Here is a 26,584-nt window from a genome sequence, read left to right on the forward strand (position 1 = left end):
ATTACACAAGTTCTCTACAGGAATTTCAATCACATTGAAATACCTAAAATACATATTTAATGTTGCTTTAGCTTGAAATGCAATTAGGAGACAGGAGTAATCAGTGTAAAATTGACTGCGGGTAACAAAACAGCCAACTGAAATTGGCTCAAACACTAAGGAACCTCAATAACTTATACAACTGGAAATATAAATAAAGTGGGAGGTTCAGGACCAATGTAATCCAACAGCCCAATTCCATCTCCTGCTCTTCCCTTGGCTCTATTCTTCCTGGTGGAAGAGATGCTTTTTGTTGTTGCTATTGTTTTGTTTGTCTTTTGATCTTTGTGGTAGTCCTGACTTCACATTTATGAATGAAATCATCCCATGGGAGACTGTCTCATACCAAAGTTTATGGTTCATAGTGAAGGGTTTGGGCTTCTCTGGTGGCTCAGTGGTAAATATTCTGCTGCCAATGCTGAAGACATGAGTTTGATCCCTGGTCTGGGAAGATCCCCTGGAGAAGGAAATGGCAAGCCACTCCAGCATTCTTGCCTGGGAAATCCCATGGACAGAGGACCCTGACAGGTTATAATCCATAGGATCACAAAAGAGTCAGGCATGACTTGGCAACTAAATGACAACAGCAAAAGTGAGCAGTTTGTGTTTGGATTTAGGCTAAATACAATGAGAGCCATCAAAGAGTCTTCTCCTTTAAAATAAACTTATTTAAGTGACTATATTAACTTAATAACTAAATTAGTACACAGATAGGGATTTTAAATTTCAGATGTCCCCAAATAAGAACTGCACTGTGCTATGCTTAGTCGTTCAGTCATGTCCAACTCTTTGTAGTAGCCTGCCAGGCTCCTCTGCCCATGGGGATTCTCCAGGCAAGAACACTAGAGTGGTTTGTCATGCCCTCCTCCAGGGGATCTTCCCCACCTAGGTCCCCTGCATTGTAGGCAAATTCTTTACTGTCTGAGCCACCGGGGAAGCCCAAGAACTGCACTATGGCTCGTTTTTCTTGCCTTCTCCTTCCTTGAGGTGAGGAAGTATATGGTTTTGACTTCATGATGGAAAAGCTAAACAGAAACATAGTTTATAGGGGAATTTAAAGAATACAGGTTAAATATTTTGGAAATGTTATCTCTATAACAGTTTCATTATCCCTAGTAGGAAAAAGTACACTCTACCTCAATGAAATGCCAGATACAAATTTTATGTATTTTGAATTTTTAAGAACTAAACATATGATTTATGTCCATATTCCTATGGTTCCTAAACTTTTAAATTTTAAAGTATGAAATGTCTTGAATGTCCTAGAAATGTCAGAAAGTAAAATAGTGAGAGTTTAGGTAAAGAAGCGTTTGTTTAACAAGGTAAATGCTTATATTGTAAAAATTGCTATGAAAAATATTTTATTCACTAAAATAACCAGCAAATTTACTATAAATATTATTCACTGTGGCATATTTTTCAAATGCAGTAATTAATATATGTGGTTAAGTAAACCTCCAAAAATGATGGAAACCTATTTTTTATGCCAAAAAGGTACAAATGAAAGGAAAACTGTATTGAGTTGCCATATCCAGATCACATTTTAAAGTCACTGTTCCTCCCTAAACGCTTCCAACTAGGGCAATTACTGAGCAGAATTTTAGAACACTTTTTCATTCCAATTCAGCTTCTTCAGTGCCTTTATAATGATCTTTCCAAGTCATCACTCTGATCATGCCCTCATACCTTTGCTTAGTGTGGCATTCTGTCTTTCTATAATTGCCTCAAACACACACATCTCATTTTCATCTATTCCCACTTGCATCTATGCATCCTCTACTTCATATTCATCAATCTAGTTCTTATATTAGATAACTGCAAACCTTTTAGTTCCTTTCTTGAGCTGCCTCCCATAAGGCAAAGATCACCAAGGTGCATTTCAGATACAATGACTCAGTGTAGATTTATATCATGGGTCATCTTACACTGGTTTAGTCTAGAGGTATAAAGCTGAATGGGGTTAATCAGGTGCTATCTTCTAGAAATTTGGATTGAGATTAAAAAAGACTAACTCCAGAATGTAGAAGGCATAAATCTGAGAATGGTAGCATAAGCAACTTGCAACCGCCTGTGGGCCAAGAAGTTGAGATTGGGTCTCCAGCAAAAAAAGGTGACAGAGATGTACTGAAAGCATTAGAGATAAGAGAGCAATAAAACCTTCAAAATTTATCCGTCCCTGGTCCCAATGTCTTTCCCACATTAGTACATTTGGGAGCTTTGGTTTTGAAACACACTCTTAAACTCTCAAAAGTAAGCCTTGTTTTAAAGCAAACTTTAGATGATTTCTATTGCTTATAACCCTAAAATCTTCACAAACATATACCCTGATGAGAAATTAAATATGAAGACAGTGACAATTTTGAAAGGTAAGTTTTACATGTGTCTCAAGATTATCTCATTCATATGTTTTCATAATTTATTTCCATTATGTTCCACAACTGTTTCCGTTTTTCAAATCACACAGTCTAATCCTTACCATACATTGTTGTTGCTATTGTTCAGTCGCTCAGTCATGTCTGACTGCAATCCCATGGACTGCACACACCAGGCTACTCTGTCCTTCATCAGCTCCTGGAGCTTGCTCAAACTCATGTTCATTTAATCAGTGATGCCATCCAACCATCGCATCCTCTGTTGTCTGCTTCTCCTCCTGCCTTCAATCTTTCCCAGCATCAGGGTCTTTTCTAATGAGTCAGCTCTTCACATTAGGTGGCCAAAGTATTGGAGATTCAGTTTTAGCATCAGTTCTTCTAATGAATATTCAGGATTGATTTCCTTTAGTATTACTAGTTTGATCTCCTTGTAGTCCAAGGGACTCTCAAGAGTCTTCTCCAACACTACAGTTCAAAAGCATCAATTCTTTGGCATTCAGCCTTCTTTATGGCCCAGCTCTCACATCCACTACATTGACATCTATTTATGACTACTCACTGTTCTAAGGTGAGTTGTGACAGGTTTCTTATTTCCCAGAATCCCAGTATGCAGCTGCTTTTGCCAAATGTATGTGACCAGAAATAACATGCATCACTTCCAGGATAGGAGCTACACGCAGCTAATAGGACTTTTCTATGTACTATTTTTTTTATCTGCCTGACTACATGCAAAGGACCTCCTAGAAATAAGGACTGGCAGAGTCACAAATTGCAAATGCCATGTGGTAGCCCACTTGCCAAACCAGAAGTTTATGGGCAATACATGAAAAGTGTGTCTATTATGTGAAGTATGTTAGCAGCTCAGTCATGTCTGACTCTTTGCGACACCCCTCGCCCACTCCCCGCCATGGACTGTTCAGCCTACCAGGCTCTTCTGTCCATGGAATCCTCCAGGCAAGAATGCCAGAAAGAGTAGCCATTCCCTTCTCCAGGGGATCTTTCTGATCCAGAGATCAAACCTGTGTCTCCTGCATTGCATGAGGATTCTTTACTGTCCTAGCCACCAAGTAAGCCCTATATGAAGTATAATATAAATGAAGTATGAGAAGTCATTTGCTATCATGAAGCTCACTGGATTCTAGGCTTCACAGAGACTAGAATGCTGCAAGTCCACAATAAACTTTTGTTGATTAAGGGTATGACCCCACTAAGCTAAAACCAAATATTTATGTACTTATGCTATATATGCAAAGAAATAGAGGAAAACAACAGAATGGGAAAGACTAGAGATCTTTTCAAGAAAATTAAAGATACCAAGGGAACATTTCATGCAAAGATGGGCTCGATACAGGACAGAAATGGCATGGACCTAAAAGAAGCAGAAGATATTAAGAAGATGTGGCAAGAACACACAGAAGAACTGTACAAAAAAGATATTCATGACCCAGATAATCATGATGGTGTGATCACTGACCTAGAGCCAGACATCCTGGAATGTGAAGTCAAGTGGGCCTTAGAAAGCATCACCAAGAACAAAGCTAGTGGAGGTGATGGAATTCCAGTTGAGCTATTTCAAATCCTGAAAGATGATGCTTTGAAAGTGTTGCACTTGATATGCCAGCAAATTTGGAAAACTCAGCAGTGGCCACAGAACTGGAAAAGGTAAGTTTTCATTCCAATCCCAAAGAAAGGCAATGCCAAAGAATGCTCAAACTACCACACAATTGCACTCATCTCACATGCTAGTAAAGTAATGCTCAAAATTCTCCAAGCCAGGTTTCAGCGATATGTGAACCATGAACTTCCTGATGTTCAAGCTGGTTTTAGAAAAGGCAGAGGAACCAGAGATCAAATTGCCAACATCCACTGGATCATGGAAAAAGTAAGAGAGTTCCAGAAAAACATCTATTTCTGCTTTATTGACTATACCAAAGCCTTTGACTGTGTGGATCACAATAAACTGTGGAAAATTCTGAAAGAGATGGGAATACCAGACCACCTGATCCACCTCTTGAGAAATGTGTATGCAGGTCAGGAAGCAACAGTTAGAACTGGACATGGAACAACAGACTGGTTCCAAATAGGAAAAGGAGTACGTCAAGGCTGTATATTGTCACCCTGCTTATTTAACTTCTATGCAGGGTAAATCATGAGAAACGCTGGACTGGAAGAAGCACAAACTGGAATCAAGATTGCCAGGAGAAATATCAATAATCTCAGATATGCAGGTGACACCACCCTTATGGCAGAGAGTGAAGAGCCTAAACTAAAAAGCCTCTTGATGAAAGTGAAAGAGGAGAGTGAAAAAGTTGGCTTAAAGCTCAACATTCAGAAAACGAAGATCATGTCATCTGGTTACATCACTTCATGGGAAATAGTTGGGGAAACAGTGGAAACGGTGTCAGACTTTATTTTGGGGGGCTCTAAAATCACTGCAGATGGTGACTGCAGCCATGAAATTAAAAGACAGTTACTTCTTGGAAGGAAAGTTATGACCAACCTAGATAGTATATTGAAAAGCAGAGACATTACTTTGCCAACAAAAGTCCGTCTAGTCAAGGCTATGCTTTTTCCAGTGGTTGTGTATGGATGTGAGAATTGAACTGTGAAGAAAGGTGAATGCCAAAGAATTGATACTTTTGAACTGTGGTGTTGGAGAAGACTCTTGAGAGTCCCTTGGACTGCAAGGAGATCCAACCAGTCCATTCTAAATGAGATCAATCCTGGGTGTTCTTTGGAAGGACTGATGCTAAAGCTGAAACTCCAATACTTTGCCCTCCTCATGTGAATTGTTGACTCATTGGAAATGACTCTGATGCTGGGAGGGATTGGGGGCAGGAGGAGAAGGGGACAACAGAGGATGAGATGCCTGGATGGCATCACTGACTCGATGGACTTGAGTCTGGGTGAACTCTGGGAGTTGGTGATGGACAGGGAGGCCTGGTGTGCTGCGATTCATGGGGTCGCAAAGAGTTGGACACGACTGAGTGACTGAACTGAACTATGCTATATATATATATATATATATATAAATTCATAGAAGTAATTACAGCTATCTGTTCCTGACCTTAAGTCATTGTAGGGTCATGTTGTATTACAATCTTATTTAAAATTGTTATAAGGAGATATGCAGTTTAAAAAAGGTCTAGAAAATATAACTTAAAGAGAGAAATGCCAATGTTGCAACTTTGCTGCAAGTATGCTATTAGGAATTGAGTTTTAGTTAAGATCCTGCCCATGAAACTACATATCACTGGGTTTTAACACCTACTGTGTCCTTTATCCATCACTTTAAAATATAGCTTTCTTCTTTAACAAAAATTGATTGAATATATGGTGAAAAGGAAATATAGGACTGAGAACAGTCATTGTCCAACAAGGCTGTCTTGTCCTTGATAGTGCGCCACCTAAAGGGTATCTGAGGGATTGGCAGCTCTGATATTTGTAGTTACATGCAATTCTTACAAGAGAAAAAATAAACTTTAAAGGTGGGCAAATAATGAAAGCAAACTTGCATCTTAGATAATTATTTCTACATATAGCCTAATTTAGATCCCTCAAAATGAATCCTCAATTCTAGATCTAAAAATAGGAGACTCTTTACAGGTCCTCTTTTCCCCATTTAACTTAAAAACTTTACATATTATTTGTAATTGGAACATTTCAAAACATGTTCAATATAAAGTTGGAAAGCAGCATTTTATGTTAAATAGAGTATAATTACAATATAAACTCACTGAAAAAGATGTAAAATATTTCCAAAACTTTTCTAGAAATTTTCACTTTTAAAACAATCCCCTTACTTTTTGTGAATATTCAGTGGAATTTTAAATATCTATTGTATAATGATTACCCTTTTATGATATTTTATATTTCAGTTAATTAAGGTTGGAATTACAAAAACACATTATTGTATTTTTGTATTGTATTTAGGGTTTTAATTACAGAATGTATTTATTCTTCCTGAGGGTAAACTGGAAAAAAACAAACACAATTTTAATCATTTTAGTTAAATCAGATCCAAGGAAGCGAAGAGAACTTGTGAGTTTTAAAAGTATTGACATAAACCTCTTTAATATCTTTGGCCATGAGAAGAAATACAGATTCCCAATATAGAGAGCAAAAATAAAACTTTTAGTGTTAAATAGTCTAGGAAAGGGAGATAACAAAATCTACCAACTAAATTAAAAATTAGTGTCTAGAAGTCCATCAATTAGATCTTGGTCAAAGGATTTAATGATAAGTAGGTTATCATTAAATCTGATACTTGTTTTGAGAAAAACCCACCAAATGAACAAAATTGGTTGGATACAAGTTTTTTCCTTTGGATATATAGTGCAAGCTATACATGCTGCTGCTGCTAAGTCATGTCAGTCGTGTCCAACTCTGTGTGAACCCATAGACGGCAGCCCACCAGGCTCCCCCCGTCCCTGGGATTCTCCAGGCAAGAACACTGGAGTGGGTTGCCATTTCCTTCTCCAATGCATGAAAGTGAAAAGTCAAAGTGAAGTCACTCAGTCGTGTCTGACTCTCCGCATCCCCATGGACTGTAGCCCACCAGGCTTCTTTGTCCATGGGATTTTCCAGGCAAGAGTACTGGAGTGGGGTGCCATTGCCTTCTCCAGCAAGCTATACATAGATATGATAAAATTATTTTTCTGTGTATTCTTTAGCAGGTATTGGGAACTGATATCCAGGTTATTAATTATTCACTCCTCATCAAAAAACTATAAATTTTTACATGTATCTTATTCCTGGTTTGGAAAAATAAAATGGAAGTAAATTTACATATTCTCCCTCTTAGCAATTTCATTTCTCAATAAATGGTTATAATCTGGATCTTGACATAGAAGCCATTAATAAATTCTTTGAAAAGAATAGGAAATAAAATAGCAAAATTGAGATTATCAGATTAGCTCTATCATGGATTTTCTTTGTGACAGAAGTCAAGGAATTTAATCTTTCTGATTCTCAGATTTTCCGCCTTAAAATGGAGATAATTTTTCTATCATATATTAGGAATTATTATTAATATAAAACTAAAAAGACATATAAAAACATTTTGAATATAACTATTGTTTATACATTATGTTTCAAGATTTGGAGTAGGTAAAATTTTCATTTGCTTCTCTTTATGAAAATGTCTCAGGAGTCTAGATAAAGAAGAAAAACAAAGAACAAGAGGCTCATCACTCCCATAAGAAGTCACCCCTTCATCAGAAGAGGGGGAAATACCTCCTGAAACACAACGTGCTGAAAGACTCTTTCTAAAGCTCTGTTTAGAATACCATCTGGTCCCAACATGCTTCATAAAACACAGAGAGGATGATGGGGTTTGGCACATCTATAACTCTCTCCCAGAGTGAAGGAATGTTCGCTGTGATACCCGCTAATGGATGAAGGCAAAACACAGCACAGCAAGGGGGGCCCAGTCCATCCACAATACCACCTAAATATAAATGATAAATAGCACATCAAAGGCCAGGCCTGTTTATGATCATCAGCACGCAGGCAACATCCCAAGGACCCACTGATAGGGTCTGAATAACAGATGCAAAGCAAAGCAACAGTCCTGGAAGAGTGAACAGATTGCTGGGCTGCACTACCGTAGTGAGAGCCAAAAGTAAAATGCCAAAAATTCTTGGAACAGTCAGGAATGTTGTGTTACCTGAGTTAACAGGGAGATGATACCAATATGCCCAAGTACATTTTCTGGAACTGGAATGACATTTTGGTTAGGAACAATTTTTTTTTAAATAGGTAAAGTTAATTATCCTAAAGAATTATGTTAGCTTAATCTCTTTAAGGAGGTTCTTTCTATAGAAGAATACCTCATTGTGCTAATCAGCTAATACTGTTTCACTACTCAAAACCCTCCAACTGGACACAGAGCAGATCATAACAGGATTGCCAGACTGCTTTTTATGTGTATATGTGTTTCTCATCTTATTTTATTACTTTTTGTCAGTACCTTTACAAAATGAAATTTCACTCTTTAGTAGAATTCTAGATTGCTAGCTTTCCTCAATCCTTACAGAAAATCTTCTGTCCTTCCACTCACTGTCATATCCAGGGTTAACCATATGTAGAAGCACACGTATGTGTTGGTCCACACTTGCACAGTATAGCTCAGGACAACCTAGGAAAAATTCTTACAGTCTGAGGCTATTGTGAAACTCAGGAGGAAGACGGTAAGTTTATATGTTATAGGTGGTAGAATCATTTGATGTCCCCAAAACAGTACTCTTCCATGATTTATTCTGTAATTAAAATCAAGTGAAAGGATATAATGAGAAAACTAGAATACTTGGTAGAATACCCAGATGCAGCATTGAAAGCAAGATGTAGGAAGAGGAAGGATATAGGATGATGGGATATAAGGATATAGGATATAAGAGGAAGGATATGTAATGATGCGTATCTTCACTTACAGGAAAACTCATAGAGCAAAAATTTGCTGATAAAGGAAATGCAGTGAGTTATTACTTTTTTTGTTTTTGACAATGGACAAGTAATCAAAAGAATCCAAACTATGAGAGTCAAAATGTCAGACAGCTACCTCATTAGACCTGAGTAAGGAACTGTCTTTAACAACTACATCAAGTTATTTCTTCATGAGTTGGAGAGGGCAAGAAGAAATATATTTAATTTTATTCTAACTATAAAGAACCTGATGGATGTTTGTAGTCCATTAAATGGTCTTGGGGATTTTATTAACATCTCATTTGGCTCCATTCCACTCACTTTCTCCCTCCTCTCTTTTTCTTTTCCAACTCTCCTTCGGAGATACTAACCCAAGGGAAAAGGTAATTGGGTGACAGGTCTTGCTTTAGATTCAAAGGACACTCTGAATGTTATTTGGTCAAGATAGGGTAGGTTGTTCTCAATGAAAAATAATCTCCAAAACTCAGTGACTCAACGCATCTAATGTTTATTTATTCACACAAAGTCAGCAGCAGGTCTGGACAGCCTCAGGATAGGAGTCCTCATGCAGCAACATTGATTCAGGGTACTTCCATGTTATGGACCCATCATCTTAATTTGTCTCCTTCACAATCACCACTGCAGAGAAAGACACGGGAAAATTGTTCATGAGTTCTTCACTGTGCCAGCAAAGAAGTGACAGACAACAGCCTGCCCTTATTTCATAGCCCAGAATTAGTCAGGTCCTGTCTACCTACCAGGGTGGTGCTACCACCAGGGTGCTACCACCAGGAGCTACCACCTACCAGGATGATACCGGAGAAGAGCTACCTTTTCTGTTCATGGAAGCAGAAGAGAACCAGATATTAGAAAAACCTCAAAACGGTTTATACACTATGGTTGCATGTTTTAAGACAATGATGTTGTTTTGTGAAATAACGTTTATAACCTAAAGAAGATGTGAATAAAATAAGGATTTGGCTCTTTTTCTATACTGTGAAGGACCCAAGGAAAACTTCAGAATTTTTGAGGGCAATTTGGTTAAATTTATAAATGATAACCAGAAAATTCAGACTGCACAGATGCTTTCTAAATGCAGTGGGGGCTATCAAATGACAAAAACAGTGGAAGGTAAATCAAAAAGTGTTTATTTCTTTAAAACTTATTTACCAAAATCTCTAAGAATAATTTTTGCTCTCCTCTTGTAAATTTTCTATCCACTTTTATACATGTTGCATAGACAAGGGCATACATTCTATATCATTTCTAAAATGTGTTCTCTGTTTAAACAAGCAGTTTATCTCTTGCTTCCTCACGTTCCAAAATCAACTAAATAATATTATGAATAAAATTATTTTATTATTTGCACCTGGATTTTGTATTTTATATATACTTTGTATTTTATAAACTGGTATTTATGCAACTAATAATGTCCTTATTTTCTTCTATATCAATTTAAAGTATGCTTTTGTAATGCTCTTTACATATTTTTTATAAGGCTAAATCAGCAAATATGAACCATGAGTGAATTACTACATCCTTAATCTTTACACTTTGTGTATATACAGCATAATAAACATCGTTATTGAAGTCATACCAGTCTTGGACATTTAATGTGCTAAATAATAAAAGTAAACATCCACATATTTAAGGGGCTATCTAAAGTTAAGTACTTTATCACTTAAACTTTTACAAATGAGCTGATTCTATTATAAATATGGCAAATAGCAAATTAGAGTAATACTTTGGAAGACTGCTATATTGTTTCATAGCAAAATTCATATGAAAACATATAGTTCATTAACATGAAAATATTTAGCTCATAAGATGAAAATGGTTGTGACTATTATAAAATTGAGTTCAGGAGCTTTAGTAAAGTCTCCTTCCAGAACCTATTCTATACACAAGAACTTCGTATCATTAAGCACATTTCTGTCTTAGCCAACGGTCTTGAAAATAGAGTATTAGTTCTCCTCATTTCCAATTCATTCCTGACACACTCCAGTCATTAATTGAAACTCCTCAGGCAACTGTCACCACTAACCTTCATATTTCTGTATCTACTGGACATTTTTCAGTCTTCCTCCTACAGTGATCTCATTAATTATTTCACAGTATTGATCATTTCTGACTTCTGGAAAACTACTCCGTTTTTTTCTGTGACATGTCAATTTCCTGATTCTTCTCAAAATTCCTTGGATCTTTTTTCTGATTTGTTTTCTTTGTGAACTTCTTTCTTCACTCTCTCATTATGTATTACTGATTTCTATGACTAATTTTTATTCATTGAATTTTCATATTTTAATCTACCTTTATTTTCTGGGTGATTGTATTTGCTATCATATTTTAATCAGGATTATATACTAGTAATGTTCATATCTACATATGTATAATTCTAATTCAGCACCTGGATTTTGTATTTTATATATACTTTGTATTTTATAAACTGACATATATTTCTGGACATTCTCCAGATGTTTCCTTTTAAAAGAGTTCACCTCATCTTAACTGCCAGAATTTTACATTCTGAATCTCACCTCACATATTGGCACTACTCTTCACACTGTTATGCAATGTAAATAAGTCATTCTAGATGTCTGCTCCTTATTGTACACAACAATCAATTCCTAAGGCTATATAATTATAGTTCCAAAATATTTCTCAAATCCAATATGTCTTCTTTATTCAAAGTAAGACGACCTTCGTTCTGGTCCTTATTTTTATCTTGCTTACTCCAATATCTCCTCACTAATTTCCCCAACTCCAGAATTATTTCCCTCAGATTTATTCTCTCATTATTCTACTATTGCTGTTGTTCAGTCACTAAGTCATGTCCAACTCTTTGTGACCCCATGGACTGCAGCATGCCAGTCTCCTCTGTCCTCCACTATATTCTGGAGTTTGCTCAAATTCATGTCCATTCAATTAGTCTGCCTCAATTCTAATAGTTGTTAGACAGTTCTAACTGCTGTTTCTTGACTTGCAAACAGGTTTCTCAGGAGACAGGTAAGGTGGCGTGGTACTCCCATCTCTTTAAGAATTTTCCACAGTTTGTTGTGATCCACACAGTCAAAGGCTTTAGTGTAGTCAATGAAGCAGAAGTTTTTTCTGGAACTCTCTTGCTTTCTCCATGATCCAACAAATGTTGGCAATTTGATCTCTGGTTCTTTTTCCCTTTCTAAATCTAACTTGTCCATCTGGAAGTTCTCAGTTGACATACTGCTGAAGACTAGCTTGAAGGATTTTGATAATAACCTTGCTAGTATGTGAAATGCAGGGAACATATTATAGTTTGAACATTACTTGGCATTGCCCATCTTAGGGATTGGAATGAAACCTGACATTTTCCAATGCTGTGGCCACTGCTTATTTTTCCAAATTTTCTGACAAATTGAGTGTGGCACTTTAACAGCATCATCTTTTAAGAATTTAAATAATTCAGCTACAACCCCATCACCTCCACTAGCTTTTTTTGTAGTGATGCTTCCTAAGGTCCACTTGATGTCGCACTCTAGGATGTCGGGCTCTAAGTGAATGACCCACCAACGTGGTTATCTGGGTCATTAACACCTTCATTTGCATAGTTCTGTGTATCCTTGTCACCTCTTCTTAATCTTTTCTGCTTCTGTTAGGTCCTCACCATTTCTGTCCTTTATCATGCCCATTTTTGCTTGAAATTTTCCCTTGACATTTTTCTTGAAGAGATCTCTAGTCTTTCTCAAATCTGTTGTTTTCCTCTATTTCTTTGTGTCAGGGACGTTTAACTTTAAGGAATCCAATACATTGCACTTTTCTTCCTTTGCGTGCCATTTCTCAAGGATTCTCTTTTCCTTATCAGTTCCTATTCTGGGAATGAGTAGAGCTGCACGCAGTTCTCAGGACGGAGATCATGGGAAAGGGTACCTGCTTGGATTCCTTTCAGTAACTCCCTTCAGTGACTCTTTTCAGCATTAGCGACCCTATATGTATTAAACTATCCATTTTGTTGCAACTGATGGAATTTCATTCTTTGTAATAGCTGAGTAATCATTTTACTAAAGATATATAAGCCTGCATTTCTGATAATAAAATACCCTTGCTCCACGAGAGACCTGGGTCCCCCACGTCTTTCTTTCTGTCTTCATTCTTGTCGGAGTGTGGAAACCTACCGAGCTCACTTTCTTGCCTGGGCTTTCAAGACCTCCTTGAGAGGACGCCCTGTGACTTCGTGAGCAGTACAAGTCCTGTACATGGGATTTATTGGTTTTCCACGTAACCCGAGAGATACTGCTCTCTCTCTCTTTGTCCCTCTTTCTTTCCATCAACTCTGGTCCACCAGGCCCCGGTCTGTAAAGACTGCACGTGTACCCAAACAGGGACCTGGAATTCATGGTATTCTGGACAGAGTGACTGGGACCTACTGAGGTCATGTAAGTGAGGGTTTATGGGACAAACGGCTGGAAAGCCCCACCATTTTTCTACTTTACTTCATCATTTATTTAAAGTTTAAAGACTTTCAGTTTCACACCAGCAAATAGAGGCTTATCTCCAAATGGTGGAAAACTATTTTGACAGTAATAATTGTAGTCATCTTATTCTTGCTGTTTGCTTTTTATATCTGCAACTATATAATGACTTTTATATCTAAGAGGTTTGAGGCATTTAAGTTACAAATAATTACTCAAGCTCCCATGATTGCCATAGGCTTTTCCAACTATTACTTGGGGCCCCTAGATCAAAGATCCTCAGTATGAGGATAAAGAAAATATATTGCCTCAACATGTTAGGGTCTACACCACTTTCCAACAGGAAAAAGTTACAAAATGATTTCTCCACCCCTTTCCCTGACAACCATATTCTTCTAAAAGCAGGAGGAAATGAAAGAGTTAAAGCTTAAGCAGACAGTCCAAGGCCCTATAAAGAGAAAGCAAACATTCTCACTCATGCTTTCCTTAAGCCTTGTACAACAATGTATCTTGCCAGAAAACTGACCTTTCTTTAGGTCCAGAACTAATAATTACACAGCACAATGTCTTACTCATATAAATGCTTTTCTTAGGGTCTATGTTAATGATTATAATTGTAACAAATCTTGCCTGGGAACTTGTATCTCAATACTTGCACCCCTGATTACACAGTGACAGTACATCTTGCCCAGAGACGTTGTTTAGAACCTGTTCTCCCTGACTAATCTTGCGCCAAAGTTATCTCAAAATATATGTCTTGGGAAAGGGCCTAATAAAGCCTATGCTGATTTTCTAGCTAGACTAGAAACTACTACTTCCCATAGTGTAATTAGAAACCAAATACAACTAGAGAAACCAAGAAACCAAAATACAACTAGAAAAACTGCTTACATATGAGAATGCAAATCAAGAATGTCAAAGGGCTATCACTCCAATAAGTGAGACCAGGACTGTTATCGATTACTTGAAGGCTTGCCGCAATCTAGGGTCTGAGACACATAAAATACAAATGTTAGCTAAAACAATGGCTGCTGCTTTTAAAAAGGGAAATGAAGGATACTTTGCCTATGGGGATAAGACCCATTTGAAAAAGGATTGCCCTAAGAAACATGCAAAAAAAATTAAAATTAATAAAAAATTTAAAAATAAAAAATTTCCAAAAATCTACCTTCGCTGCCATAAGGGGATACATTGGGCCAAAGACTGTCAATCTAAATATGATATGAGAGAAAACTTATTTTGAAAAACTTCAAACAGGGGACTCTCCAGGTCCCCTTCAACAAAAAAACAGGGGCAAACTCCATTTTCCCCTCAAACAATCCCTTCTAGAACACCTGCTGGACTTTTCGGACCCCTACCTCCACAAACCTTTGGCCTTTTACTTGACTAATCTAGCTTGACTTCTGAGGAAATTACTGTTCACCCTGGAATAATTGATTAAGATTATAAGGGAGAAATTCAAATTATCATGTCATCTCAGATACTATGGCAATTCAAGAAAAGAGACAAAATTGCCCAATTATTTATTTTACCTTATATTTCTATTAATTCTTCTAACGATATACACACAAATTAATTAGGAAATACAGATCAAAAACACTCTTTGTGGACATCACTGGTATCTGAATATGCCCAGCCAAATATAAATATCAAAATTAATGATAAAAGATTTTCTAATCTCCTCAATACCAGATCCAATATCACTAGTATTTCCAAACACTTATGGCCTAAATCTTGGCCTGTACAGAAAATTTCTTACTAAATTAAAGAAATTTCTCAAACCAAAATACAAGAAGTCTATTGAAACATTCAAATTTACCCTTGTGAAAGACCAGAAGGCCAGCCTACAACATTACAACCTTATGTGATAGATGCACCCCTTAATCTAATAATAAGGTATTTACTTATACTATCAGTTAGTTCAGTTCATTCGCTCAGTCGTGTCTGACTCTTTGCAACCCCATGAATCGCAGCATGCCAGGCCTCCCTGTCCATCACCAACTCCTGGAGTTCACTCAGACTCATGTCTATGGAGTCAGTGATGCCATCCAGCCATCTCATCCTCTGTCGTCCCCTTCTCCTCCTGCCCCCAATCCCTCCCAGCATCAGAGTCTTTTCCAATGAGTCAACTCTTCGCATGAGGTGGCCAAAGTACTGGAGTTTCAGCTTTAGCATCATTCCTTCCAAAGAAATCCCAGGGCTGATCTCCTTTAGAATGGACTGGTTGGATCTCCTTGCAGTCCAAGGGACTCTCAAGAGTCTTCGCCAACACCACAGTTCAAAAGCATCAATTCTTCGGCACTCAGCCTTATTCACAGTCCAACTCTCACATCCATACATGACCACTGGAAAAACCATAGCCTTGACTAGACGGACCTTTGTTGGCAAAGTAATGTCTCTGCTTTTGAATATGCTATCTAGATTGGTCATAACTTTCCTTCCAAGAAGTAACTGTCTTTTAATTTCATGGCTGCAGTCACCATCTGCAGTGATTTTGGAGCCCAAAAAAACAAAGTCTGACACTGTTTCCTCAACTATTTCCCATGAAGTGATGCAACCAGATGCCATGATCTTCGTTTTCTGAATGTTGAGCCTTCAGCCAACTTTTTCACTCTCCTCTTTCACTTTTATCAAGAGGCTTTTTAGTTCCTCTTCACTTTCTGCCATAAGGGTGGTGTCATCTGCATATCTGAGGTTATTGATCTTTCTCCCAGCAATCTTGATTCCAGCTTGTGTTTCTTCCAGTCCAGCATTTCTCATGATGTACTCTGCATAGAAGTTAAATAAGCAGGGTGACAATATACAGCCTTGACGTACTCCTTTTCCTATTTGGAACCAGTCTGTTGTTCCATGTCCAGTTTTAACTGTTGCTTCCCAACCTGTATATAGGTTTCTCAAGAGGCAGTTCAGGTGGTCTGGTATGCCCATCTCTTTAAGAATTTTCCACCATTTATTATGATCCACACAGTCAAAGGCTTTGGCATAGTCAATAAAGCAGAAATAGATGTTTTTCTGGAAGTCTCTTGCTTTTTCGATGATCCAGCAGATGTTGGCAATTGGATCTCTGGTTCCTCTGCCTTTTCTAAAACCAACTTGAACATTTGGAAGTTCATGGTTCATGTATTGCTGAAGCCTGTCTTGGAGAATGTTGAGCATTACTTAACTAGTGTGTGAGATGAGTGCAATTGTGCGGTAGTTTGAGCATTCTTTGGCATTGCCTTTCTTTGGGATTGCAATGAAAACTGACCTTTTCCAGTCCTGTGACCACTGCTGAGTTTTCCAAATTTGCCTGCATACTGAGTGCAGCACTTTTACAGCATCATCTTTGAGGATTTGAAATAGCTCAACTGGAATTCCGTCATCCCCACTAGCTTTGTTCGTAGTGATGCTTTCTAAGGCCCACTTGACTTCACATTTCAGGATGTCTGGCTCTAGGTGAGTTACCACACTATCATGATTATCTTGGTCATGAAGATCTTTTCTGTACAGTTCTTCTGGGTATTCTTGCCACCTCTTCTTAATGTCTTCTGCTTCTGTTAGGTCCATACCATTTCTGTCCTTTATTGAGCCCATCTTTGCATGAAATGTTCCCTTGGTATCTCTAATTTTCTTGAAGAAATCTCTAGTCTTTCCCATTCTGTTGTTTTCCTCTATTTCTTTGTATTGATCGCGGAGGAAGGCTTTCTTATCTCTCCTTGCTATTCTTTGCAACTGTGCATTCAGATGCTTATATCTTTCCTTTTCTCCTTTGATTTTCACTTCTCTTCTTTTTACAGCTAATACAAAATATTTTACAACAGCAATTTTTTACACAAATTAGCCTTGATTTACCTCTAAAATTATCCATACTCCCCTCTCTCCATTCCCCCATAGGACTTCTTGCCCAACCTTAACACCTAATAAAATAGATCTATACACATTTTAGAGGGACAAAATCACTTACACCCTATCTTGATTTAATCGTTTTATTTGTTACCAGTAGAAGAAATAGAACTAAGACATTAATTGGCTCTGATCCTCATAAAATTGTTATATATATTAATAAATCTCAATTTGAAAATGCATTACAAACCTCTATTGATTTCCAATAGCCTTTCTAAAATATTTTGGAGAAATTTCATTTCATTATCCTTCTGACAAGCTCTAAAATTTCTTCAAAAATACTGAATTTATTATCTCCCACATTGTCAGCTCACAACCTATACCTCAAGCTGATGTTTTCTATAGATGGGACCCAAGACGCCAAAGCCTCATTCTGCTCTCTTAAAGAATATAAAAATTTTTATACTAAATTTCATTCTGCTCAACAATATGAATTATATGCTCACATTGAAGTTATTTACTTACATCCTACCCCATTAATATAGTCTCTGATTCCTTATATTTAGTTTTTGTATTAAAAAATATAGAAACCTCCACTATAAACTCCAATCAACCTGCTATTCAACAACTTTTTTTTGAACTGCAATCTATTATTAGAAAATGCACTTCTCCCATTTATATTACTCATATTTGAATACATTCTTGCCTTCCCGGCCCTATGACTCATGGTAATGAACAAGCTGATAAACTTGTTTCCTTTGCTACTCCCAAAAAACAACTTGCTTTATTACACAATAATGCTGGCTCCTTACTCCATATGTAAAAAATTCCATACCGCCAAGCTAAAGAAATCATTAATAATTGCTCTACTTGTAAACCCTTACAACTTTGACCCATTGCAGAAGGTACCAATCCTCGAAGATTACAACCTAACAAGTTATGGCAAATGGATGTGACTCATTGCCCTGAATTCGCTCCATCTTCTTTCTTACATGTCTGTATCGACACAAACTCTTCTTTTATCTGGGCCACACCTCTTCAAGGTGAAACTACACAACACGTTATAAATCATTTACTAACTTGTTTTGCTATAATGGGAACTCCTAGTTCTATAAAAACAGACAATGGCCCTGCCATACTTCTAGACAATTCAAACAAATTTTACAATCTTTTTCTATTAAACATATTACAGACATTCCTTACAATCCACAAGCACAGGACATAATTAAACGAGCACATCACACACTTAAACTACAAATGAAAAAATAAAAAAAGGGGGAATACATAGGAACACTTCTATCTTCCTTATCCAGAGCAGACTTTACTAGATTCCAACACAATATAACCTATATGCAGGTCAGGAAGCAACAGTTAGAACTAGATATGGAGCAACAGACTGGTTCCAAACAGGTAAAGGAGTACGTCAAGGCTGTATATTGTCACCCTGCTTATTTAACTTCTATGCAGAGTACATCATGAGAAATGCTGGACTGGAAGAAGCACAAGCTGGAATCAATTTTGCTGGGAGAAAGATCAATAACCTCAGATATGCAGATGACACCACCCTTATGGCAGAAAGTGAAGAGGAACTAAAAAGCCTCTTGATGAAAGTGAAAGAGGAGAGTGAAAAAGTTGGCTGAAGGCTCAACATTCAGAAAACGAAGATCATGGCATCTGGTTGCATCACTTCATGGGAAATAGATGGGGAAACAGTGGGAACAGTGTCAGACTTTATTTTGGGGGGTCCAAAATCACTGCAGATGGTGACTGCAGCCATGAAATTAAAAGACGCTTACTCCTTGGAAGGAAAGTTATGACCAACCTAGATAGCATATTCAAAAGCAGAGACATCACTTTGCCAACAAAGGTCCATCTAGTCAAGGCTATGGTTTTTCCAGTGGTCATGTATGGATGTGAGAGTTGGACTGTTAAGAAAGCTGAGTGCTGAGGAATTGATGCTTTTGAACTGTGGTGTTGGAGAAGACTCTTGAGAGTCCCTTGGACTGCAAGGAGATCCAACCAGTCCATTCTAAAGGAGATCAGCCCTGGGATTTCTTTGGAAGGAATGATGCTAAAGCTGAAACTCCAATACTTTGGCCACCTCATGCAAAGAGTTGACTCATTGGAGAAGACTCAAATGCTGGGAGGGATTGGGGGCAGGAGGAGAAGGGGACGACAGAGGATAAGATGGCTGGATGGTATCATCAACTCGATGGACATGAGTTTGAGTGAATTCTGGGAGTTGGTGATGGACAGGGAGGCCTGGCGTGCTGCAATTCATGGGGTCTCAAAGAGTCAGACACAACTGAGTGACTGAACTGAACTGAACTGACTGAACACAATATATTCTTTAATCCTATAACTATTGTTAATACAGCTTTATTTGTTTTAAATTTATTAAACTTACCACAAAAAAAAATTTTTACAAAAGCATAAAAACATTTCAAGGCATTGAAGGATACTTCCCCTCCTCTGCCCATTTGGTATCAAGACGGGTTGACTAAACAATGGAAATCTGGAAAATTAATATTACAGAGAAAGAGGTAAGCTTGTATTTCTCCAGATGAATCCAATGAACTCACTTGGCTTCCTCTTTGGAAGATCCACCCCAGGGGAGCCACCAGTGTTCAAGATAGAGAAGAAACAGTGAAATCCCCAGGAGAAGGAGATTCCAGTACAAGCAGTGGCGGCTTTAAAATTTCCAAAAAACACCACGCTCAACATCATCAACCTTATAATCTCCTTACTTGGGGACAGATAAAAATTCTTACTAATCAAGCTGAAAATCTGGTTTCTCAACAGGGAATGCCTCGGAATCCAGAAAATACTTTTGTTGCTATGCTTGCTTTGCTTGCTTTTGCTTCCCCTGCTCAAGCTAAATTAATGAATCATACTTACTGGGCTTATATACCCAAACCCTCTTTACTACAGGTTGTAGAATGGACAGAGAGAGGACCAATCGTATCTACCAATGACTCAATACATATACCTCCTCCTTGGAGCCTGGAGGGGCCCTCACACCCTGAGGAAGAAGGAAGGATTTCATAAAGATTTCATTTCATAATTCACTAATTAATATTTTTCTAGGTTATGAAATCCTTCCTTTATGCACAGGCCCAGCAGAATTATGGATAAACGTTAGCCAACAAACTTGGGCCTTCGACCTGCCTCCAAAAAAGGACTTTCGGACATTGCTTAGATTATTTACTGCCTTTTCTTTTTATGAGAACCATATCAACACTACTAAAACTCTAGGAAAAGGACAAGAAACATTATGCAAAGGGTTTACTTATAAAAAGTTTAAATATACTCATGTTCGTTGAGACAGATGTCAAGTCAAATCAGGAAAATGATTGTTTGTGGCCAATTACACCATTGTCCATTGGGGACCCCATGGTACGTGGTTGTCTGACTGTTCAGATGGTATTAACAGCACTGTATGTCATTATGCTACTCAAGTAGCATAGAAGATTACCAATATTATGATGGAACATTACCATGACAAAGGACTTCTTGGCTGGCTTGACAGTGAAATGGCACCCCCTCAGCCTGAAATTGTCCTCAATAAATGGATTGGGCCTGAACAATGGGACATTTGGAAGCCTGCTGCGAGCACCAAAGAACTTGTAACTTGGACTGGATATTTCACAAAGACTAATCATGGTTCTAGTCATTATTCCTTTCATTATAATCATTTGTATTTCATACAAGCTTGTGTTCCCCTTCCTTTTGTTGTAGCTATAGAAAACTTGCAATTTAATAAGACTTTACATTCTATAATGTGTATAAATTGCAAACTATATACTTGTGTTAACTCCCCCATGTCTATAAAAAATGAATCCCTTCTGATTCTTCAATCTCGACATAACCTATGGTTGCCAATAGATCTCCAACGACCCTGGGAGGAAGATCCCATGACCGGACTTGTTTCCCAGTTACTTACTAAATTACTTCTACCATCTAAACGATTCATTGCATTGTTAATTCTTGGCATTTTGGGATTGATAGCCATTTGCACTACTGCTGCTGTTGCCAGCATTTCTGTACAAACCTCAATTCAAAACACACAATTTTATCCAAAATTGGACTAAAGATGTTCATATTATGTGGACCACTCAGGCTCAGATAAATGAGGAAGTTCAAGATAAAATACAGAAAATAAAAATAGCCACCAATGGGTTGGAGATCAATTAATAGATTTACAAAAATAAGTTATACTAAAATGAGACTGAGATTCTACTTAATTTTATATTACCCCTGTTCAGTTTAACTATAGTGCCTACAATTGGAAATAAATCAAATTTTATTTGCAAGACTTACATGATAATGCTTCCTTAAATGTACAATTATTACAAAAAGAAATCTTTGAAGCTTTCTCTAAGAGTCTACCCTCTTCCAACAATCTGGAAACCTTAGCTGAACAACTAGCTGATTAATTATCCAGGACAGACCCTCAAAGATGGTTGCAAAGCATTATACATAGTATTGGATCTGAAATTGTAATGCTAATAATTGTCCTAATGGTTATATGTGTATTGTACCGATGCCTTTCAACTAAAATTGTTCAAACTAAACAAACTCATTCGGTCAGGACCTTTTTCACTAAAGTATCTATAGTTACCCCCAATTATGAAAAAATAAAAAAGAGGGGACTGTCAGGGACATTTAACTTTAAGGAATCCAGTATGTTGCACTTTTCTTCCTTCGTGTGCCATTTCTCAAGGATTCTCTTTTCCTTATCAGTTCCTATTCTGGGAATGAGTAGAGCTGCACGCAGTTCTCAGGACGAAGATCATGGGAAAGGGTACCTGCTTGGATTCCTTTCAGTAACTCCCTTCAGTGACTCTTTTCAGTGTCAGCGACCTTGTATGTATTAGACTATCCATTTTGTTGCAACTGATGGAATTTCATTCTTTGTAATAGGTGAGTAATCATTTTACTAAAGATATATAAGCCTGCATTTCTGATAATAAAATACCCTTGCTCCACGAGAGACCTGCGTCCCCCACGTCCTTTTTTCTGTCTCCATTCTCGTCGGAGTGTGGAAACCTACCAAGCTCACTTTCTCTCCCGGGCTTTCAAGACCTCCTTGAGAGGATGCCCTGTGACTTTGTGAGCGGTACAAGTCCTGTGCATGGGCTTTATTGGTTTTCAACATAACCCGAGAGATACTGCTCTCTCTCTCTCTCCTTTTCCCTCTTTCTTTTCATTGACTCCAGTCCACCAGGCCCCGGTCTGTAAAGAAGACCACACTTTGCATTGTTCGTTTAAGAAGGCCTTTTTATCTCTCTTTACTGTTCTTTGGAACTCTACATTCAGTTGAGTATATCTTTCCCTTTCTTCTCTGCCTTTCGCTTCTTTTTTTCTTCTCAGTTATTTATATTACTCTGCCTGAAACATCCTTCCCCTGGTTCTTTCCAAATTCTTTTCCATTGACTAGTACTCTTCCATTAAGATTCAGCTAGATTATTCCCTGTCAGGGAAATTTTTCTGAATCACCTTTGTGTACACACAGGAAATCCTGTGTACATCAGTTCTTTTTATATATTCATTCCTCCAGTTCTCATGATGCTTACTTCTTCGTATTTAACATTTTTTTTAAAAAAACTATATCTCTCCTTTTCACTCAATTTATAACTCCTTGAGGGCAGAAATCTTTAGAGTGCTAGTACTTAGAACAGTATCATTCCAGTCTAGGTATTCAGAAAGTGTTAGTTGAACTGAAATAGCATCATTTCCAGCTTTTCTATTTTTGTTTCACCTCACTGTCTCTTTACTAATAAGTCTTTTGTTTCTTTATTCTTTCCCCTGAAGTGCTTCATTAACACTTTTTCATTTTTACTTAAAGGAAGGAAGAAAACACACTAGAACTCATAGAAATCTGGCATTTATCTGGTGGTAGCCATACCTACAATTTTATCAACTTCCGCTAGCCCATAGGTAAAAATGAGGCCAGTAGGTATGAAATGTTGTAGAGAAAGAATAAGAAAGATCAGACCGGGTAGAAATAGTAGCACAGAAATAGTGAAGAAATTAAAATTAAATGTGCTTAATTAATAGGAGAAATGGAGGCTAGGTCCAAATCCACAGTATTTAATTTTATAATGCATTTCCCCATACATGCTATTATTTTGATAATAGATTTTTTTTTTCTCTAGGTATAAAATGTTGCCCTCCTCCTAAGATTAAAATTGGCCAATCCTATCTGCATGTCAACTACAGATTCTACTGTGTCCATTGTCCTGGGTCTTTTCATACCCGTTAGGAATTGAAAATTTTCATTTTTCTCTATGAGGACATAAAAATTCATGAGATATACTAACAGGAAAAATATATTTTATTTCTTTGAGGTTGTTTTCACTCCTCTTAGCCCTTTGTCTAAGTGCCTGCCTACCAATTTCCAATCAAGACCAACCTAGACAGCTTATTAAAAAGTGAGATATTACTTTGCCAACAAAGATCCATCTCATCAAAGCTATGGTTTTTCCAGTGGTTGGGATGTGAGAGTTGGACTATAAGGAAAGCTGAGCACCGAAGAATTGATGCTTTTGAACGATGGTGTTGGAGAAGACTCTTGAGAGTCCCTTACTGCAAGGAGATACAACCAGTCCATCCTAAAGGAAATAAGTCCTGAATATTCATTGGAAGAACTGATGCTGAAGCTGAAACTCCAATACTTTGACCACCTGATGCAAAGAGCTGACTCATTTGAAAAGACCCTGATGCTTGGAAAGATTGAAGGCAGGAGGAGAAGGGGTCTACAGAGGATGAGATGGTTGAATAGCATCGCCGACTCAGTGGACATGTTTGAGTAAACTCTAGGAGTTGGTGATGGACAGGGAAGCTTGGAATGCTGCAGTCCATGGGGTCGCAAAGAGTCGGACATGGCTGAGCAACTGAACTGAACTGCTGATAGTATGTCCTTTCTTTTAAAATGGTAATTAAGGTCTCATTTTGTCTGCAAATCTCCTTGGTGATTTATGGGCTTCCCTCATAGATCAGTTGGTAAAGAATTCACCTGCAATGTAGGAGACCCCGGCTCGATTCCTGGGTTGGGAAGATCCGCTGGTGAAGGGATAGGCTACCCACCCCAGTATTATTGGACTTCTCTTGTGGCTCAGCTGATAAAGAATCTGCCTGCAATGTGGGAGACCTGGGTTTCCTCCCTGGGTTGAGAAGATCCCCTGGAGAAGGGAAAGGCTACCCACTCCAGTATTCTAGCCTGGAGAATTCCATGGACTGCATAGTCCATGGGTCTCAAAGAGTTGGACACGACTGAGCGACTTTCCCTTCCCTTCCCTTGGTGATTTATATTTCAATGGCAATTATATCCGTAGCTCACCAGAGCTCTCAATACCAATACCAGGTTAATGTATTATTTCTTTTGCAAATCAACTATAGTGAATATATAGCTAAATATTTATTACAACAAATGGTGTATAATTCTAGATTAAACAATAAAATATTCAAAATAATACAGCTTTATTCATGACATATTGATAAGTACATTGAAGCAATCGATATTCTATCTGTAGATATGGAATTTACACCTTCCACAAGATTCAAAACTGATCCAAAACATGCAACATATTTCTTTGACCAAGAAAAAGAGAAAGATATTCTTAGAGAAATATTGCTTGAGAGTAATAAGAAATATTTATAAGATGGTATGTTACTCATAAAACTCTAAAAATAATATTTAGTAATGTTCCATACAAGTTTTTTTCTGGATATCATGCTCAAATATTATTACCACTCCTCAGATACTCAGTCCTGTGTATTCACATTTTATTTTATGAAGAAGGCTAACAGATGGAGCTGCTACTTTGTCCTATATTTTCTGGCTACCTCTTGATTTCACAAGAGGTAGCCAGAAAATATAGAGTGGAAAGATGCTTTTCTATACTCCCACTCAATGGTGGTAAAATGCCAAAGTAAAAAAAAAAAAAAAGCAATTCAAAAATGTTAACTTCTTCAATTCAAGCCCCATTTACCAAACGACTAACTTCACTTTTGGAGAACAAAATGGCTACCCACTCCAGTATTCTTGCCAGGATAATCTCATGGACAGAGGAGCCTGGTGGGCCACACTCCATGGGAGTCACAAAGAGTCGAACACAACTGAGCAACTAAAGAGCAACAACTTCATTTTGTTGCTACTCTTTAACTTTCTTTATCCCTGTTTACAAATATTATCTGATCAGGTCAGAAACTAAACAAAATTTCCAAAATATCTGCTCTGCAGACTCTCTCCTGTTTTGTTTTCATCTAACATTGATTATTTAATGCTCTAAATGAGAAGAGTCTGTTTTTTTTCTTCTGACTTGATGTTAGTGGTTATCTTACAGTTGGCTTCAGTTTTAACTTAAGTCTTTATTAAAATTGTCTTAATTTCGCAAGTACAAATTTCAAAATATAAAACATAATTTAATTATTAAGTTTTCCTCTTTGTGAGAATACAGTATAATAACCATCTTTACTGTCATGCCATTCTTGGGAAATTCATTTACGGAATGAAAATGATAGAACTAACTATTGGTAAGTAACTATTCCCAAGTGGAATAGTGTATCATTTAAATCACTGTGTGTGATACATATGAAGATACAAATGTCAATATCTTTAAAAAGCAAAAATAAACATTTCACTTAAGAATATTTAAATAATTAATTGCATTGTTAAAAAAATAAACATAAGTAACAGTACCAATAAATGCAAAGTTTTATTTTAGTGTAGTTTTTAACAATATAAGTAAAATAAAAATTACTTTGTAGGTAGCTAAGTGCACAAAATAATGAAATGAAATGTTCAAGATAAAAACAAGATATATAAAAAGATTAAAACAGATAAAAAGTAGAAAAGAGTTAATATCATACACCTGCTGCGTTACCTAAAATAAGGAAAGAGTAGACTAACAATTTAAATTATAGCAGTGCTTTAATTACAGAAGTTCCTTTCTGCCTGAATAAGTAATATTCTATCATAATGTAATCATTTTAGAACCCATAAGTCAACTCTTTTCTCAAAGAGTTTGTCTCCTTCCAGTTCAAGTTTTCTCGTTCCTATAAGGGTGGCCTTTGTTCCTATGACCCAAGTTGGTGGTTTCTGGATCTTCAAAGTAAGAGAGAACAAGGGAAGAAAAAACTGCCAGTTATGTGCGGCTTCCTTTTAAAGAAGGTTCCTACTAGAGTCTGTTACACAGAGAGAAGTAAGTCAGAAAGAGAAAAGTATCATATGTTAATGCATATATATATAGAATCTAGAAATGCAGGACTGACAAACCGATTTACAGGGAAGAAATGGAGACGTAGATGTAGAGAAAGGACTTGTGGAACAGCAAAGGAAAGAGACGGTAATCGAGAAAGTAGCTTTGACATATATACACTATCACGTGTAAAACAGCTAGTGGGAAGCTGCTATACAACACAGGGAGTCCAGCCTGGGGCTCTGTGACAACCTAGAGGGGTGGGATGGGGGGGGGGTGG

Source organism: Bos indicus x Bos taurus, chromosome 1 (genome assembly GCF_003369695.1).
Source record: "Bos indicus x Bos taurus breed Angus x Brahman F1 hybrid chromosome 1, Bos_hybrid_MaternalHap_v2.0, whole genome shotgun sequence".
NCBI lineage: Eukaryota > Metazoa > Chordata > Mammalia > Artiodactyla > Bovidae > Bos > Bos indicus x Bos taurus.